The sequence below is a fragment of the Cervus elaphus genome, chromosome 2, assembly GCF_910594005.1.
Source record: "Cervus elaphus chromosome 2, mCerEla1.1, whole genome shotgun sequence".
NCBI lineage: Eukaryota > Metazoa > Chordata > Mammalia > Artiodactyla > Cervidae > Cervus > Cervus elaphus.
The window spans coordinates 11,026,004-11,045,545 of NC_057816.1; positions in this window are offsets into that span (position 1 = coordinate 11,026,004).

Below are 19,542 nucleotides of genomic sequence, written 5' to 3' on the forward strand. Positions count from 1 at the left end.
GCCTGGGGGCTGTGCAGTTTTTTATGTCTGGCTTAGAGGTGGGAGTAGAGAGGGGACAGGGAGGGGGTTCAGTTGAAGCTGGTTGATTGCATATGGGAGTGAATGCATATGAAACATGTCAATTTTCCTTCCACTTGTAAAAAAGAGTAGCAGGGTCATATAAACCATGAATTTAATAATGTCCGTTTGCTGAGGAGAAATGCATTGAATTCTGATGTAATTCACCAATAGAGTCCGTGCCTGGAAACATTTTGTCTGCTAAACCAAACATTTGTTGTTGTTCAGTGATTCAGTATTTGTGACCCCATGGACCGCAGCACGCCAGGCTTCCCTGTCCATCACCATCTCCTGAAGCTTGCTCAAACTCACGTCCATTGAGTCAGTGACACCATCTGACCATCTCACCCTTTGTAGTTCTCTTCTCATCCTGCTTTCAATCTTTCCCATGATCAGGGTCTTTTTTAATGAGTCCCTTCTTCACATGAGGTGGCCAAAATACTGGAGCTTCAGCTTCAGCATCAGTCCTTCCATGAATATTCAGGATTGATTTCCTTTAGGATTGACTGGTTGGATCTCCTTGCAGTCCAAGGGAAGCTCAAGAGTCTTCTTTAACACCACAGTTCAAAAACATCAATTCTTCAGCGCTCAGCCTTCTTTATGGTTCAACTCTCCCATCCATACATGACTACTGGAGAAACCATAGCACTGACTATATAGACCTTTGTCAGCAAAGTAATGTCTCTGCTTTTCAGTATGCTATGCCAAAATACATACAACCAAACATATGAAGAGATAATTTTGAAGCATCTTATCTATCAAAGAAGACAAAAAAAAGAAAAAAACCAACTCACTCAGGGCTCTTGCTCAGCCTGAGATGAACAGTCCAGCTCACTTGCTCAGTCATTTTGGTTCTTTGTGACCCCATGGAGAGATGAACAGGGCTACCTGTTAAAATGTTATTCCAGCTGAAGTAAAGACAACGTTGTTTTACGGCTCCTTCCAGGACTCCCAAGGGCCTGGGTGTTCCTTTGTGAGATCTATGCAAGCTGACATCTTGGGTAGAACACGGGGAGGCTCCCTTGTCACCAGGTGTATAAAGATGGGGTGCTGCATTTTAACCCTCATTTTTGCACATTTTAAACATTCAGTGGTTTTGTCTATAGAGGGGGTTCGATAGCGTCTAACAAATGACACACACATATGCCCTTTAACCCAGCAATTCTACTTCTAGGGATCTATCTCAAAGATATACTGTCAAAAATACAAAGCGTCATATGCACAAGCTATTCACTACAACACTGCTTGTAAATGCAAAAGATAAGAAACACACCTGAAATGACCATCCACAGGGGACTGTGGAATAAGGCGCAGGGCGTCCCAACACCTGGGTACGATGTGGATGGAGGGAGGAGTGGAATGGATGAGATCTTCAGGGTACACTGTTCAGTTTTTTAAAAGAGGGACCAAAAAAGTGCTTTTAGTTTGTTGCTTTTACATACATATATGAGTCTATTTTCATAAGAAAAAGTGGAAGAGTACACCATAAACTACTAAAGATGTAATTTATGGATGAGGAGCAGAGACAGAAGTGATTTTTCTTGTTTTACATTAACTGTTTGACTTTGCAACCATGTAAATGTGTAACAGAATTAAAAAAATAAACATATCTGTAGAACTGAGAATAAAGTAAGACAAATGAGCTTAATTGTATCAAGTTGGTGACAGAGCTGTTATAGAAAAAAAAAATATTAAGTAACCTTAAACTTCAGAATTTTGACTCTGCATTCAGAGTGGAATATTTTCAAAGGACAAAGAAACAAAAATAAGCCCCCACATCCAAAACAAGACCAAAAGGAAACAAAAAACAAAAAGGTAAAAGAAATCTGAGACTCTATTCAACACCTTATTGTTGGTGATACTGCTTTTGTAACGGTGAGAGTATCATATGTATGCTACTGGTTAAAGCAGTGTAGTGTGAAATCGCTCAGTCGAGTCCGACTCTATACAGTCCATGGGATTCTCCAGGCAGAATACTGGAGTGGGTAGCCTTTCCCTTCTCCAGGGGATCTTCCCAACCCAGGGATTGAACCCAGGTCTCCCGCATTGCACGCACATTTTTTACCAGCTGAGCTACAAGGGAAGCCCAAAAGCAAGTCAGTAATTAATGCAAATGTTCTGAAACAAGACTTTCAGTGGATAGAGAAACCGTTTATTATTAATTATTTTCCTTGTTTTATTTTTCAAAGAAAATCTGTACTTCCTGGCTCTGATGCCAGAAAAGCCTAGAAGCAATGACAACTTGATAACAGTGATTATCCTGAGGCATAGCGTGTGAGCTCTAAATACCATCTTCTACCAGAGGATCCAGAGATTCCTGAACAGATGGTTGATTTCAGGCCTGGGCCAAGAAATGCACAAGATAAGCCTGGGAATCTTGAAGGACCAGAATGTTGAGGGCCTACAAAGACCACCAAGAGCTGGACAAAAAGTTTCGGAATCCACATGAAGAAGTCAGAAGTGGGACAATTTTAGCATCACATAAATCTAATGAAACAAGTTAAATATATAAATAGCCAGAAGCTCCAAAAACTAATAGACTACTCTTAATTAGTCACTATGACAGGTTGCTGGGGCACCAGCTCACCCTTCTGGCCACTGAGAAAGGGAAATAATATTTATGCTATTTTTTGTTTGTATGAGGCATATTTCATTAACTACAATTGAAGGAATTTCTTTTTTAATTGGAACATTCCAGGAATTAAACTCAGGAGTGATAGAATTAAGAAATCAGTTTTGCAACATCCTCATAAAACAATGGAACTAGGACAGATCACTAGTGGATGCTAGAATCACGTGACGGATGATCAAAGGGGACGTTTATAATGCATGCGTGAGGTTGCCAACATCAGAATCTGCCGCATCTCAGCATCTGTCAAATTGGGACAACTAGAAATTACGGCATCTCTTGAAGTGGTGCCACAGGGAACATATGGAACTAGACAGGAAGTATTCCAATGCGATTTGTTGATCTCAAGTCTAGATCTAATTACTAGTGTTGAGCTTTTCCAGTAGTCATGTATGGATATGAGAGTCGAACCATAAAGACTGAGCGCCGAAGAACTGATGCTTTCTAACTGCGGTGCTGGAGAAGACTCATGAAAGTCCCTTGGACAGCAAGGAGATCAAACCTGTCAATCCTCAAGGAAACCAGCTGTGAATATCCATTGGAAGGATTGACGCTGAAGCTGAAGCTCCAATACTTTGGCCACCTGATGTGAAGAGCTGACTCATTAGAAAAGACCCTGGTGCTGGGAAAGATTGAAGGCAGGAAGGGAAGGGAGCAACAGAGGATGAGATGATTGGATGGCATCACTGACTCAATGGACATGAGTTTGAGCAAGCTCTGGAAGACAGTGAAGGACAGGGAAGCCTGACGTGCTCTTGTCCATGGGCTACAGTCTGTGGGCTGTGCATAGTCTGTGGTCACACATAGTTAGACGTGACTTGGGCACAGAACAACAACTACAAGTTTTCAGGGAAACACATGGATAAAGGTACAGGGAAGCTATTCTCTAAATCAGTGGTCCCCAGCTTTTTGGGCACTAGGGACTGATGTCCTGGAAGACAATTTTTCTATAGACAGGGGTTGTGGATGTGGTTACTGGATGATTCAAGGGTATTCTATTTATTGTGCATGTATTTCTACTATGATTACATTGTGGTGTATAATGAAATAATTATACAAGTCAACATAGTGCAGAATCAGTGAAGCCCTGAACTTGTTTTCCTGGAACTAGGCTGTCCCATCTCTGGGTGATGGCAGAACGATGGGAACAGCTGTAAATACAGATGAAGCCTCACTCACTGGCCTGCTGCTCATCTCCTGCTGTGCGGCCTGGTTCCTAATGGGCTGAGACTGGTACCCATCCACGGTCCTGGTGCTGTGGACCCCTGCTCTAAACCCAATACATTCTATAAGAAAAATGATCCCACCTCCTTCCACTTTTTAAAAAATAAATGGCATAAAAAGGAGACCATTTCATAGTTTTAGAACAACCAAATGCCACATATGTGTACATCCTCTAGATCTTGATATTGCTGCTTAAGGGCATTTTTTTAGAGGATTAGGGAAATTTGAACATGCATGAGATATTAGATGTTAATTTTATTTGGAACAGATAACATTTGTGGTTATGTATACTTTGTGAAATAGTCATCTCTTGCTTGAGCTTCCAAGGTGACTCTGTGGTGAAGATGTGTCTGCAACGCAGGAGATGTCGGTTTGAACCCTGGGTGGGAAAGTTGCCCTGGAGCAGGAAATGGCAACCCACTCCAGTATTCTCACCTGGGAAATCCCATGGACAGAGGAGCCTGGTGAGCTAGAGTCCATGTGGTCACAAAAGAGTCAGACCAAATAGCAACAACAACGATAATCTCTTCCTTAAAATACTTCAGCAAAAGTGAGTACATAGTAAAAAAAAAAAAATTAAATGAGGGTCTCTCTTGATTCAAACAACAACAACAACAACAACAACAAGAAGCCAGATCTGTGTAGTTGCTGTAGACTGAATTGTATCACTCCCAAATTCAAATGTTAAGTCCTTAAATCCCAATGTGATGGTATTATGAGGCAGGGCCTTTTAGTTCAGTTCAGTCACTCTGTCATGTCCAACTCTTTGTGACCCCGTGGACTGCAGCACGCCAGGCCTCCCTGTCCATTATCAACTCCCAGAGTTTACTCGAACTCATGTCCATTGAGTCGGTGATGCCATCCAACCATCTGATCCTCTGTTGTCCCCTTCTCCTCTCACCTTCAATCTTTCCCAGCATCAGGGTCTTTTCAAATGAGTCAGCTCTTCGCATCAGGTGGCCAATGTATTGAAGTTTCAGCTTCACCATCAGTCCTTCCAATGAATAGTCAGGACTGATCTCCTTTAGGGTGGACTGGTTGGATCTCCTTGCAGTCCAAGGGACTCTCAAGAGTCTTCTCCAACATCACAGTTCAAAAGCATCAATTCTTCGGTGCTCAGCTTTCTTTATAAGCAGAGGCAGGGCCTTTGGGAGGTGGTTATCTTCAGATGGGATCTTGATGGTTGGGCTGTTATGATGGGATTAGCACCTTTATAAGAAGAGCCACCGGAGAGCTTCCTCTCCTCACTCTTTCTCTCTCTCTCATTCTCCCTCTCCCTTCCTCATTTCCTCCCCTCTTTTCACTCCCTCCCCATCACATGTGAGGACACAGCAAGAAGAGAAATGCCTGGGAGCCTAAAGAGCATCCCCGCCAGGGACCCAACTGGCCCGCACTTTGATCTTGGACTTCTAGTTTTGGTCTATGAAACCTGTGCCTACTAAAAGAGTAATGTAGTTCTTGAGGCTGAATGGTGAAATACAGGTTTCATGATACTATGCATTTTCATTTTTGAGATGTTTGAAATCTTTTCGTAATGAGAAGTTTTCAAAATATTCATTTTGAAATTCCTGTCTTTAGGGACCAGAAAAGCAGAGTCAAGTAGGTCCCTAGCAGCTCAGTGACCCACCTGCTCATTATTCCAGCTGTTTTCCTGTCATCTGATCACCATCCCCCACATCCATCAACACCCCCTCACACTTGCACTCCACTCCCCTGCTAAGCTGCTTGGCTGTCCAGGTGGAGACTGATGAGCCAGGTCAGGGCCTGGAGGTAGAAGCAATGAGGACCCTTATAAAAGAATGAACTGGGCCTCCCCCTCCCTGATTCTTTCTTTTCTAGTGCCATCCGCAGATGAGGGATAGGGCCTGGGTAGGCAGAGAGCCAAGGAGAGGGTCTCTGGCCATGTTTGGAAGGGAAGGGAAGAAGAATTCACAACCCAATAACCAAGAGGTGGGCAGCTTGCTCAGGACCCAGGAGGGAAGGAAGAAGCACTGGGCAAAGAATGGTACTTAGCTGAGGGCCAGACCCACATGAGTCTTCTGGTTAATCTTGCTGTAGGTCATCTCCTTAGTGCTGGAATTCCTGCTCTGGACATGGAGGGGATAGAGCCATACACACTACTAATGAGACACAGGGAGAGAGACAGCCTCACCCAGGGGCACTTTGATCCCACTCTTGGGATGTTTGCATCATTCCAAGCTGGACAGCAAAGCAGCAAGTCATCCAAAGCATTTAAAATACTACCTAATTTATCTAACCATCCTTGTTATAAAAGTTACAGTAAAGCCAAAAGCCTATATGATCCATTATAGTTATATAAATTATCAGGCCAAATTTTTGAGACCAGACATATTTTGCAAACAAATTAGTCTTAATTTGGATATATTTGGTAGAAACGAGTATAATTTATTATGCTAGATATGCTGCTGCTGCTGCTAAGTCGCTTCAGTCATGTCAGACTCTGTGACCCCATAGACTGCAGCCCTGGGATTTTCCAGGCAAGAACACTGGAGTGGGTTGCCATTTCCTTCTCCAATGCTTGAAAGTGAAAAGTGAAAGTGAAGTCGCTCAGTTGTGTCCGACTCTTCAAGACCCCATGGACTGTAGCCTACCAGGTTCCTCTGTCCATGGGATTTTCCAGACAAGAGTACTGGAGTGGGTTGCCATTGCCTTCTCCATACTAGATATATTTTATTGTAATATTTTATATTATATTTTAATGAATTTTATTAGAAAAAGATTATATTTTAATGAATGTTAAATCCAAATTTTGTAAACAGATCTCTATTTAGTGACTCACTTCCTAGAGAGTTCCTTGCTGTTACCCTCTATTAAGGTAAAGTTCATTGAATTATTAAAAGGATCCTGTAAGTTTTGTTTCTGAAGCTTATCTCAGTAATCTTTGGATGAAATGTAGATTTTCCATGACCTGCAATCAGTGGATGATGTGTACCAGAAGACATAATTTACAGGACAGTCTCTAACCTGGGTGGAAGGAGGTTTATAGGATACTCTTCACTAGCTCATGCACAGTGAAACTGAAGGGAAACTGGCTCTTGGATTAATTCTTACTTCCAAAGGCCATACACCAGACAGGAATACAGAGAGTGACCTGAAACTCACTTTAAAATGATGCTCAAACAGAGAAAACCACACCAGCACTAGACGAAGACGAGGGACCTCATTTGTGTGATTATATATAATGTTTTTGTGACTTCTTAGACCTTTGCATACCAATCAAATGTTTCCTATCATGGACATGGCCATATGCTATTTTAAAAATTGATCCAATTGTTTGGTTGTGGCCATTACCTCTGTCTAGTATGTCTAGATTACCTTGGTGGATTTCTCCACTCCAAGATTCTTATTGGATGATTCTTAGAAAATTTATTTTAGTGGAAAGAAAGTTCAGTCCTATCCAAGTTACCATTGATATTACTAGGTGGGATCCTCTCACCTGTCCAATTAATAATACCTGTTCTGACCCGGAGCCCAATATGAATTTTCCTCTAAGTTGCTCAAGCTCAGTCAGAGCCACAAGCACAAATTAAGGAAGGAATAAAGTGTCTCACAATTATGGGATGGATTAATGTGGTAAAAACCAGGCTATGGTCATTTAAATTTTAAGGGCCCTCTTTATTTGGGGAACAATTAAATTCTATGAAGGGTAGCTAGCTTAGCAATACTATGAAATTGGGCTGGAGCCTTATGGATAGTCCCAATATACAATTTCCTGAAAGATAAAAATTGGTACAGAACAGCCTAAGTTAGATGACCCAAGCATATACTGGGCTAGCGCAAGTTCTTGTCATAAGTCTTGCTTATGACTTTAATAATACTGTTAAATGTGTTATTTGTACTTTGGCTGTTTTATGAAGTTGTTGTTTCTTGCATTACCAAAAGTGTGACTGAACCTGCAAAGAAAATGATGACTATGCTACTTGAAGCAGTCAATAGAAGATATAGTGGTATATGTGATTAGTGATCATAACAGTGTAACTTTAGATATGGGAAGATACAGCAAGAGGGAATTTTTTCCCCCTGGACTGTAATGGATCACGTAAGAGAGATGGTCTAGAGCCCCGTGGTTACTGTTGGTAGACTTAATCCAGGAACAGCACATCGAATGGCCTATCAGCTAAATCACTGCAAGACTGGTTGAAGCTTCCTAGCACATGCGACAAAATGGTCATGAGGTATCTCTTAAGGTAGGGTAGAATTTATTACCCTAAGGTGCTCTTTCATCTACAAATTGGCCCCTGCCATCTACCTCCTTAAGGATTAAATCATGTGCTGCTGATTTTCAACACCCCCTAGAAGGAGGTCAGGGTGGAGAGCAGAAATGAGGCACTTTGTGCTTGGGGGAAAACTGGCAGGACAGGTCTTCAAACTGATATTTTCAGGAACTGATTTTATGAGCCGAATTCCTCTATCTCCTCATATCTAGAAAAACACAACAATCCTCCATGGTGAGGACTGTTCTTTGTGAGTAGAAAACCTTCCCAAGCCTAGTGGAAACCTACGGGAAAAATTTGTTCCTGATTGCATGTATTCCCTCTTCACCAAAATCTCATATATACTGACCTTCCCTCCTGCTTCTTTGGAGCAGTTTCTCAGAGTTATCTGAGGTGCTGTCTCTCAGGCTGCATTTTTCTTTTTGCTCCAAATAAAACTTCAATTGCAACTTTCACGTTGTGCTTTTTTTTTTTTTTAAATTGACATCAGTGACCTTTGGCTGGGGTCCAAGCGTGGAAGGAAGATTGGAGGTGGAAAAGTAGCCATTTATTAAGCTTGATTACCTTGATTTTTGCAATGGTTATTTCCCCATCTGGAATGTTCTTCTCCCAGCTCTTGGCATTCCTGGTTCCTTCTCAACTTTTAAAGAAAGTGAAGTCGCTCAGTCATGTCTGACTCTTTGCAATCCCATGGACTGTAGTCTACCAGGCTTCTCTGTCTATGGAATTTTCCAGGCAAGAGTACTGGAGTGGGTTGCCATTTCTTTCTCCAGGGGATCTTCCTGACCCAGGGATCGAACCCAGGTCTCCTGCATTGCAGGCAGACACTTTACCCTCTGAGCTACCAGGGAAGCCCTCTCAACCCTCTGAGCCACCAGGGAAGCCCTCTCAACTTTTAGCATCATCTTAAATGTCTCCCTCCTTGGAGGCCTTCCCTGGCCACTCCAGCCTCTCAGCACAGAGCCTGATTCATTCAAAGAGACCATAGACAGTGACTGCATTTGCCTATGTGCTTTTCATGGTCAGCTTGAGAGCTTGAGACTGTGCCAAGATGACATTTGGCACCGGCTTCCCAGCATGCCAGGAGCATGTGTGTGTGGCCACATTTCTTTTCTGACATTTTGATTACTGGACTACAAGTTCCTGCTAGCCCATGCATGAAAAGCAGGCCAGACAGGTGGACAAGCTCTGGATGGTTTGGCTCATGGAAAAAGTCATGAACTAAGATTCAGGCCACCGTGCCCCTGTGTCCAGCATTTGTGTTCTGGGGACAGTCCCCATGGTGTTCCTGCCTTCTAGGCTCCATCTATGCAGGGAGCATTTTCATACTAGGCTTTAGCACCTTGAGGAAGTGTTCACTGAAAGAATGGATATTACCTAATAGAGGAGATCCTTTTTCAGTTTTCCCCTCCATCTCCCACCACCCTCTTGTCTCCTCTGCATCACTTCCTGGCCACCCAAGCCCAGTAAGGAGAGGCTGGAATTAGCAGTCAAACAGACCTGGGTTCAAATCTTGGCTCTACCACTCACAGTGGCCCTATGGCCTCCAGTGAGACGCTTAATTCTTCTCGAGCTCAGTTTCCTCATCTGTGAATTGGGGACATTCTCTTGCATGTGCCAATGCATGTACTGACAATTGTGAATGAAAAGTGTTGCCTGCCATACCAGTAGGAAAACAATGTTACAGCCATACAATTGTCACATTACAGCTGCCCACAATGGTCAGGCCAGAAGGAATTCAGGATGGCAAATGAATGTCTTCCACTAAGCCCTCACCTATAAAAGCCACCCCACACCCACCAATTGTGTACCTAGAGGGAATTCAGGATGAGAAGAATGTGGATAATTGCCCCAGATAGCTACAGTGCATATCCAAGGAAAGCTTCCAGTAAGTCCAGGCTCTTGCCATCTTCCCTTACATTGAAAAATGTTTAAATTCCTTAACTTGAGACATTTAACTTCTTTTAATGAGCAGTAATCTTTTGATGTTCTGATTTTGTTGTTGTTGTTGTTGCAGCAAAAATTCCTGTATATCCTGGCTCCTCCTTTACCCCTTCAGAGCAGACCTTTAGAGCGAGCTGAGAGGCTGCCCCCGGGCTTGAAGTCCTCAGAAAGCTTGGAATTGTCAATTTTTAGGCTGTGCCGTTTTTTTTTTTTTTCTGCATTGACGTTATCAAAGCATTTGCCACTGCTACCTGCCTTGATTATGATTAAGTTGCTAAGTCATGTCTGACTCTTTCAGACCCCATGGACTGTAGCCCGCCAGGCTCCTCTGTCCAGGGAATTCTCCAGGCAAGAATACTGGAGTTGTTGTCATTTCCTTCTCCAGAGGATCTTGCTGACCCAGGGATCGAACACAGGTCTCCTGCATTGTGGTTGGTCTCCTTACCAATTGAGCCACCAGGTAAGACTCTACCTGCGTTAGGTTGGTGTAAACAAGCCATAGGGCCACAGTGAATATGAGGGAGTATGGAAGTGTAAGCCAGCGTGCATTTACAATGAAGACTTGACAGTCTGTACAACAGCACTATTGCTACACAGGACAATATAGAAAAGGGGAGCCAAAGACCATATCCCAGGGAGGAATGGAGGGGGCTTGATGTTCAAGGTCACATTTAAGAGTGTGAGATTTACTTAGGGTGATGGGGATCTTTGAGTAGGTGAGTGAGATGTTAGACTGGGAGAATGGAGAACAAAGGGAAGTGAGGCTAAAATTTAAGATGAATACAAGAGATTAAAGACTTGAATTGGAAGGAAGTACGTTAAAAGAACCTGGAAAGTGTACAGAGGGGGCAGAGAAGATGCTTTTACAGTGAGTGAAGCTTCCAATCCTTCATTTCATTGGGAAGTGGGTATGTGGACAGAAGTGTTGGGGCAGTTACACTGGAAAATCAAGACCTTGGTATGGGCCTGAGAACCAAGCTCAAGTCCCTAACAGTTTTTCACGAAGAAAGACTACCTTTACTCTCTGGTGAATTTTCTGAGTAGAATGAGGACAAAGGTCAAGTGGAAGGAAGGCAGATTTAACTTTAATTTGAGAACAATTCTGTAATTAACTTACCATTGTTATTTGAACTGTTTTCCACCACCTTACATAAACTGGGCTGTGTGTGTGACATTCAAGAATAATTTCCTTACAGTTCTCAGAGCCTAGGGAAGAAGGAATGAAAAGGTAACACTCTAGGCTAAGAAGGCTGCTGCTGCTAAGTCGCTTCAGTCGTGTCTGACTCTGTGTGATCCCATGGACAGCAGCCCACCAGGCTCCCCCGTCCACAGGATTCTCTGGGCAAGAATACTGGACTGGGTTGCCATTTCCTTCTCCAAGACTCGGAAGGGGTGGTATCCACTCTTGCCTGTGTTTTGAAGGCAAAGTTAAATGAATTTAAAAGGGGAGGTGGGCAAAAGAGCAAGTATGTGGATGGAAAGGAGGAGTAAACTCTCTCCAGGGAAAGAGGGGGTGGTCCACGCTGAGGCTGGTTCTCCTCCTGTCATGTCTGCAGGAAGGGGTAGAACTTCTGACTGGAAGTCTGTGGGTACAGTAATCAGATCCCGGAGCATACAGCCTTCAGAGCAATTGATGTGATTCCTTAGGCCTGGCCCTTGTTCCACCTGGACCTTTAGGGGGCACCTCTGTGACCTGCCCAAAGACAGAGAGCACTGGCATATCACTTGGAGCTGGGGGAGGTGGAAATTGATGGTGACACACCAGCGTGTCTGCATGAACACCTCCCCCTCTTCATTTTCCTTTGACACTGCAGTAGTCTGGAAATCTCCAAGGATTCTATGGAGGATGGAGAAGAGTGAGGTATATTCTGGTCTGAGGAGTGAGAAGATTGAACTTGAGTTACAGATAAAGGTATGTTGTTGTTCAGTTGCTCAGTCGTGTCCAACTCTTTGCAACCCAATGGGCATATATCTTTACCCCATGGATAAAGGTATCAGTTTATTTCAGTTGCGTCTGACTGTGACTCCATGGACTGCAGCACGCCAGGCTTCCCTGTCCATCACCAACTCCTGGAGCTTACTCAAACTCATGTCCATAGAGTTTGTGATGCCATCCAACCATCTCATCCTCTGTCATCCTCTTTTCCTTCCTCCTTCAATCTTTCCCAGCATCAGGGTCTTTTCATGTCAGTCAGTTTTTCGCATCAGGTGGCCAAAGTATTGATATTTCAGCTTCAGCATCAGTCCTTCCAATGACTATTCAGGACTGATCTCCTTTAGGATTGACTAGTTGGATCTCCTTGCAGTCCAAAGGGCTCTCAAGAGTCTTCTCCAACACCACAGTTCAAAAGCATCAATTCTTCAGCGCTCAGCTTTCTTTATAGTCCAACTCTCACATCCACACATGACTACTGGAAAAACCATAGCCTTGACTAGACGGACCTTTGTTATGTCTCTGCTTTTTAATATGCTCTCTAGATTGGTCATAGCTTTTCTTTCAAGGAGCAAGCATCTTTTAATTTCATGTCTGCAGTCACCATCTGCAGTGATTTTGGAGCCCAAGAAAATAAAGTCTCTCACCTAACATTCCAGGTTCCTATGCAATATTGCTGTTTACAACGTTGGACCTTCCTTCCATCACCAGTCACATCCACAACTGGGTGTTGTTTTTGCTTTGGCTCTGTCTCTTCATTCTTTCTGGAGTTATATCTCCAATGATCTCCAGCAGCATATTGGGCACCTATTGACCTCAGGAGTTCATCTTTCAGTGTCCTATCTATTCACCTTTTCATACTGTTTATGGGGTTCTCAAGGCAAGAATACTGAAGTGGTTTGCCATTCCCTTCTCCAGTGGACCACATTTTGTCAGAACTCTCCACCATGACCCGTCCGCCTTGGGTGACCCTACGCGGCATGGCTCATAGTTTTACTGAGTTAGACAAGGCTGTGGTCTATGTGATCAGATCGGTTAGTTTTCTGTGATTGCGGTTTTCAGCCTGTCTGCCCTTTGATGGAGAAGGATAAGAGGCTTATGGAAGCTTCCTGATGGGAGAGACTGACTGAGGGGGAAACTGGGTCTTGTTCTGATGGGCAGGGCCACGCTCAGTAAATCTTTAGTCCAATTTTCTGTTGATGTTTGGGTCTGTGTTCCCTCCCTGTTGCTTGACCTGAGGCCAAACTATGGTGGAGGTAATGCAAATAATGGTGACCTCCTTCAAAAGGCCCCATACAGGCACTGCTACACTCTGTGCACTCAGCCTGCAGCAGGCCACCGTCGACCCACGCCTCTGCCGGAGACTCCTGGACACTCACAGGGAAGTATGGGTCAGTCTCTTGTGGGGTCACTGCTCCTTTCTGCTGAGTCCTGGTGCACACAAGTTTCTGTTTGTGCTCTCCCAGAGTCTGTTTCCCCACTCCTGTGTAAGTTCTGAGGCTCCATGGTGGGGTTAATGGCGACCTCCTCCAAGAGGGCTTATGCCATACCCAGGTCTGCTGCATCCACAGCCCCTGCCCCTGCCCCAGGCCACTGCTGACCTGTGCCTTCACAGGAGACACTCAAACACAGTTCTGGCTCAGTCTCTGTGGGGTCTCTGGGTCCCAGTGCACACAAGGTTTGTTTGAGCCTTCTGAGCATCTCTGGCGGGTAAGGGGTTTGATTCCAAATGTGATTTCACCCCTCCTACCATCTTGCTGGGGTGTCTCCTTCACCCTTGGACGTGGGGTATCTTTTATTGGTGGGATCCAACATCCTCCAGTTGACGGTTGTTCAGCACTGAGTTGTAGTTTTGGAGTTCCCTCAGGAGAAGATGAGCGCACATCCTTCTACTCCGCCATCTTGCATGGTACCCATGGACTATACAGCCCATGGAATTCTCCAGGCCAGAATACTGGAGTGGGTGGCCTTTCCCTCCTCCCAGATATCTGTCCCAAGTCCCAGTCTTCTCAAAACCAAATGTTCTAAACTGATTGCTATTACTTCTCCCTGCCCTGCTCTGCCAGTCCCTCTCCTACAAATCGTCCCATTCATTTGAATACTACTTATTCTCTTCACTCCTGCTTAAATGACTGACTTCTGTGACCATATGAGATTTCATAAAAAAGCAAAAGTAGGTCCTCATTGGGAAGCTGTAGAATTTCTCTGCTTGTGTTTAGTATGAAGCTCTGTCATCACTCTAACTGACTGGGACTCTGGGCTGCAATTCATAAATCCTGGACTTTTTCTTTTCCTTTGTGATTCGTTTCACTTGTTCTCAGGAGACCACACACAGAGGCCTCACATCCAGCCCTTCAGACCAGAGTTCCCAGGTCCACAGAATGCAACTAACACAACCAAATGACGGCCGAGGACCAGGCACAGCGCGCAGTTCAAGATGGCGGCGGCAGGTCGTTTGCAGAGATGCTGCGCCTGCGCGGTGAGCTAGAGCCTGAGGAGGCAGTCTGCCCCAGAGCCTGGAGCTTCTGTCCTCTTCGCGGTGCCTGCAGAGAACCTGGCTGAGCAGCCCCACCCTGGGCCTACAGGGAGAGCATACTCTCTAGAGCCCAAATTTAGCCCAAATTTATCCATTGGATAAAGGTATATGACATCCTTAAAAAATGAGAGGGGGGAGAGCATAGCTCTTTAGAACACAGTGCTGGAGCCAGATGTCCTGGGTTCAAATCCCAGCTTGGCCATCTACTAGCTGTGTGTTCTTGGACAAGTTACTTACTCTGTCTGTGCCTCAGATTTCTCATGTTTAAATTGTGGATAATAACAGAATTGAATAACTTAATATGTGTAGGGTGCTTTGAGTCCTGGTAAGTGCTATATGAGTTTTGCATGAAGTTGTCAAATTAAAAAAAAGCCCAATGTGAGAGTTGTGGGTTAAGTTTTGTTTTGGGCAAAGTGAGGAGTATAGCCCGTGACATAGCCTCTCACGTAGCTCTGAAGAACTTCACTGAAGAGGTGCGTGTGTGGTGGAGGTCAGTGTATACGTGATCTGCTGAAGGGGGATGTGCAGTCAAGCACACGTTTCGGCAGAGGCTTGCTGCTAGTCACGAGGAGCAGATGTCTCTTAATGATTTTAGTGCTTTTCTAGGTGTGAGATGATGCAAGAAAATGGGCTCATGAAACCTTCTTTGAAAATATTTCTTTGAAGTCTTGTTCTGCCAGTTTTCCCAGAGCACAGAGGGCCTCATTCCTGACCTCCACTTTGACCTCCTGGCAGGGTGTGTTGAAAGTCAGTGAGGTCAGTGGCTCCATCCTTGTAGTACCAGATGGCAAGGGACATTGTTTAGTTGGCTTAGTCAGTCACGTATTTTAGACTCAAATTCATACCTGTTCTACCTACTGTATGTGAGGAGCTTGTTCGGGCCTTGGGAGCTGCCTCAGGGTCATGTCATGATTTGGGGGACCATCTGGTCTCATCTCTGCTTTTGCAGATGAGGAATCAAGGCCAAGAGAGCAGGCAGGACTTGATCAAGTTTGCTCTAGACCCGGGGAGTTTAGTGACAAAATCGCGACTGGAATTCGGGCAAGTTGCAGTCATAAGTTAGCCTCTCATAAACGGTGTGATTGATGTATGAGGCTGTCCATCTGTGAAATGAAGGTGCTGCTTTGTGGGACTCCAGGCCTGAGTAGGGTGAGCAGAGATTATCTGACCTCCGGCTTCTTTGTGGGCCACCTTTCGACTGCTGCCTAGAGGGAAGGCGGTTTGTTCCTTCTGACGTCTAGTTGGCCTGAGGGCTTGGGTAGCTTTGTTTGATCTCCTGGAGTCTTATCACAGCAGATGCCATGGTCAATGGGGATGATAGTGTGAGGGACTGCAGTGTGACACCAAAGAGAACTCAGACTAAAAACTGAGCCTGGCCTATCTTGGTTGAGCAGTTTATCAACAATCACAGTCCCTTCATTTTGTTCTTAAAAATTGTGTGTGTGTGTGTGTATGTGTGTGTGTGTGTGTGTGTGTGTGTGTGTGTGTGTGTGTGTGTGTTTGCACAGATAGGATTAAATGCTAGGGTGAAAGGATCTTCACTGGGGTGAAATGTACTCCTGCACTGGAGGAGGGCATCACAAACCACTCCAGTATTCTTGCCTGGAGAACCCATGAACAGAGGAAGCTGGAGGGCTACAGTCCATAGGGTTGCAAAGAGTTAGACATGACTGAAGCGACTTAGCACACATGCTCTCCAGCTGGCTCATCAGAAATGGTTTCTTGTTTTCAAGAAATGGTTTCTGGAAAACCGAGAACTCATCTCAGTTCATCAGAAATGGTTTCTTGGAAACAGAAATAGATTCACTGTCTTTGAAAACAATCTTTAGTTACCAAAGTGAAAAGGTGGGAGAGGGATAAATTGAGAGTTTAGAACTAACATACACACCCAACTATATATAAAATAAATAATCAACTAGGACCTACTGTATAGCACAGGGAACTCTCCTCAGTATTCTGTATGGAAAAAGAATCTAAAAAAGAATGGATGCATGTATATGTATAATGGAATCACTTTCCAGTGCAGCTAAAACTAACACAAGCAACTGTAATATAGTATAGTTAGCTGCTAAGTTGTCTCTGACTCTTTGCGACCCTATAGACTGTAGCCCACCAGGCTCCTCTGTCCAAGGAATTCTCCAGGCAAAAATACTGGAGTGGGTTCCCATTCCCTGCTCTAGGGGATCTTCCCAACCCAGGGATCGAACTCTGGTCCTCTGCATTTCAGGGGGATTCTTTACCACTGAGCCACCTGGAAAGCCCCACAAGCAACTATACTCCAACATGAAATAAAAATTAAATTATAAAAAGGTCACCTCTAGAGACCTGTGGGGCTCTTTAGACTTGCAGGATTCTCAATGTGATGCTGGAGAGGGCAGAGCAGGTACAGAACACCTCAATATAATCTGATGTTACATTTTCTCTGGTTTTGGTGTACTTCAGCTTCTAGTGGCAACTTTGATTTGTCTTTGAAAGATCTAATACAAGGGTCCTTAGACACTGGGTTAGTTGAAGGCTCAGAGAACAAAACCATTGTCCATTGAGCTCGCTGAACTGCTGGGCATAGTGTGAGACCCAGGAGGAAGGAGCAGGACTGAAAAACAGCTAGAAGGATCTGACTTTGGTTCCAAAAAAAATCAAAACAAAACAAAACAAAAAAAAAACCCAAACAAACGACAAAGTCTTCATAGAGATCTGAAGTCTGAACTGGGGATTATGCATACCACATGGTCTAACTTCTTTTGAAAAGTGCTTTTCCAACTCAGGTCCCAAGTCTCTCTCAATAAGTCAGCTTTTTAAATATTGTGTCTTTGTTACCTCACATTCTGACCTACCCACTCACCTTCCTAACTTCTGTTCACATCACTTCTCCATCCAGTCTACCAACGTAACAAGATCCAGTACTGAGGAGCTAAACCAACAGTTTTTAGAAGTGAGTAAAAACAGGATGGGGCTTCCCTGGTAGCTCAGCTGGTAAAGAATCCACCTGCAATGCAGGAGACCCCAGTTTGATTCCTGGTTTGGGAAGATCCCCTGGAGAAGGGATAGGCTACCCACTCCAGTATTCTTGGGCTTCCCTTGTGTCTCAGCTGGTAAAGAATCTGCCTGCAATGTGGGAGACCTGGGTTCGACCCTGGGTTTGGGAAGATCCCCTGGAAGAGGGCATGGCAACCCACTATTGTATTCTTGCCTGGAGAATCCCCATGGGGAGAGGAGCCAGGCGGGCTACAGTCCTTGGGATCACAGAGTCAGACATGACTGAGTGACTTAGCACAGCACAGCAACAGGATGCCTATTCCTACCTTAATAATTTTTGTTCCTGATCAAAGTCGTCTGAAGGACTGAGATAGCTAGAATAGGGAGATCTCTTGTTTCTTCTGACATCCCAAGCAAGAAGGTGACTTCCTTGAACCTGGGGGTGGTGTGTTCACTTTTGCATCCACAGGTCTTAACAGCACAGGTCTTCAGTGAATGTATGTGGAGTTAATGAACAAGAGGAGAGTAAGGAGTTAGCTTCTGTTTCTCTCACTTTCATTTCATTTCTCTCACTCATTTTCTCTGAATAAGAAAATTGGGGAAATGGAGGCCTGGTATTAGGGAAATAGATGCAAGTGATAAGGGACGAGGGTCATAGTGGGTGGGGAGGCTGAAAAGAGCCGGAAGTGGAAAATTGGAGGAAATAACATAGGAGGAGCACCCTTTTCTCAGGCCATCTGCCTCAGAATAGTGACGTGAGCCCCAGCTCTAGTGCCTGAACATTGGAGGGAGGTCACATCCGGTGAGGGCCATGTTTGTGGTCCCCGGAAGTGTGGGCTTGGGCTGCGATTTAACCTGTGGTGGCCAGGGGTAGGTGAGCTGGACCCGGGGAGGGGCAAGGGCGGGGTTGGGGGCAGCGCCTGCAGACGCTCCTGGCGCGCCTCATGTGGCAGAGGCTGGTATTGGGCACGACAGGCACGTGACCCACCAAAGGTCCGTGCCCTTCGCAGTTGGACCAGTAGGAGGAGGCAGTGCCCAAGCTCCCTGGGCCAGTCTGGGCTCCAGTCCTGCGCCACTCCTCATCACAGCCTTTCACCCTGAGCCCTGTATTTGAGCATCTTGCTTGCCACACTTCTGATGAGCCAAGAGCCAATTTGCCCATCGTGGAGGTGGGGAGAGAAGGGTTAAGAGTGGGGTCTGACTTGCCAGGGGGATCCATCGGCAGAGTGGGGTCCGAGGGATGCTCTGGTCTGGTCTGTAACCCTTTGAGCTGTGCACTTCCCCCCACCGTCTGTCCCCCACCCCACCCCGGGGCAGTGAGGATGTGTCTTTTCAGCCTTGGGTCTGCTCCTGGCCCCTATCCTTTTCCCAGCGTCACTGACCAACCCCCAGTTCTGGGCTTGCTGGGTACAAAGGTCATGGGTGTTTGTGTATCTCCAAGGTGTGCTAGTTCCTTCTGGGTTCCAAGAGCAGTGGTGTGTGTTTGTGTGTTACTGGCAAAGTTGACTCTACACCTCAGTGTTTCTGCCCCTGAGAGAAGTCAGCGCTTTCTCAGCTGACCAATGTCTGGGTCCACTAACCCTGGGAATGTCCACCCTCAACTCTGGAAACTTCACACACTCACTTCCTTTCACTCCAGCAGTATCCCAGTAATACTGTTGCTGGCTGGGGGCTTTTCCACACTCTTCATCGGCTGCCTGCCTCTTACCCAGGAGTCCCATTTCCTACTGGTGCACCCGAGATGCTAAACCTGTGAGGTCTGTGACTGTCAGCCCTAGAGCTGCTGCTGGTGGTGACAGAGGGACTTGGGAAAGAAGACTTTCTTTGACTGTTGTCCAAAGCTGTGACTCTGCACAGGCCTGGGAGTAAGCACTTGGGGAGAAAGACTGGATCACGAAATGAGAACTTGGGACAGTCATATCCCCAGAAAAGCTCTTTTCCCCCCTAGATTATCTCAGAATTCTGGCTTGGTGCCTTTGTATTTTCCATTATGCAGAAAATTTTCTTT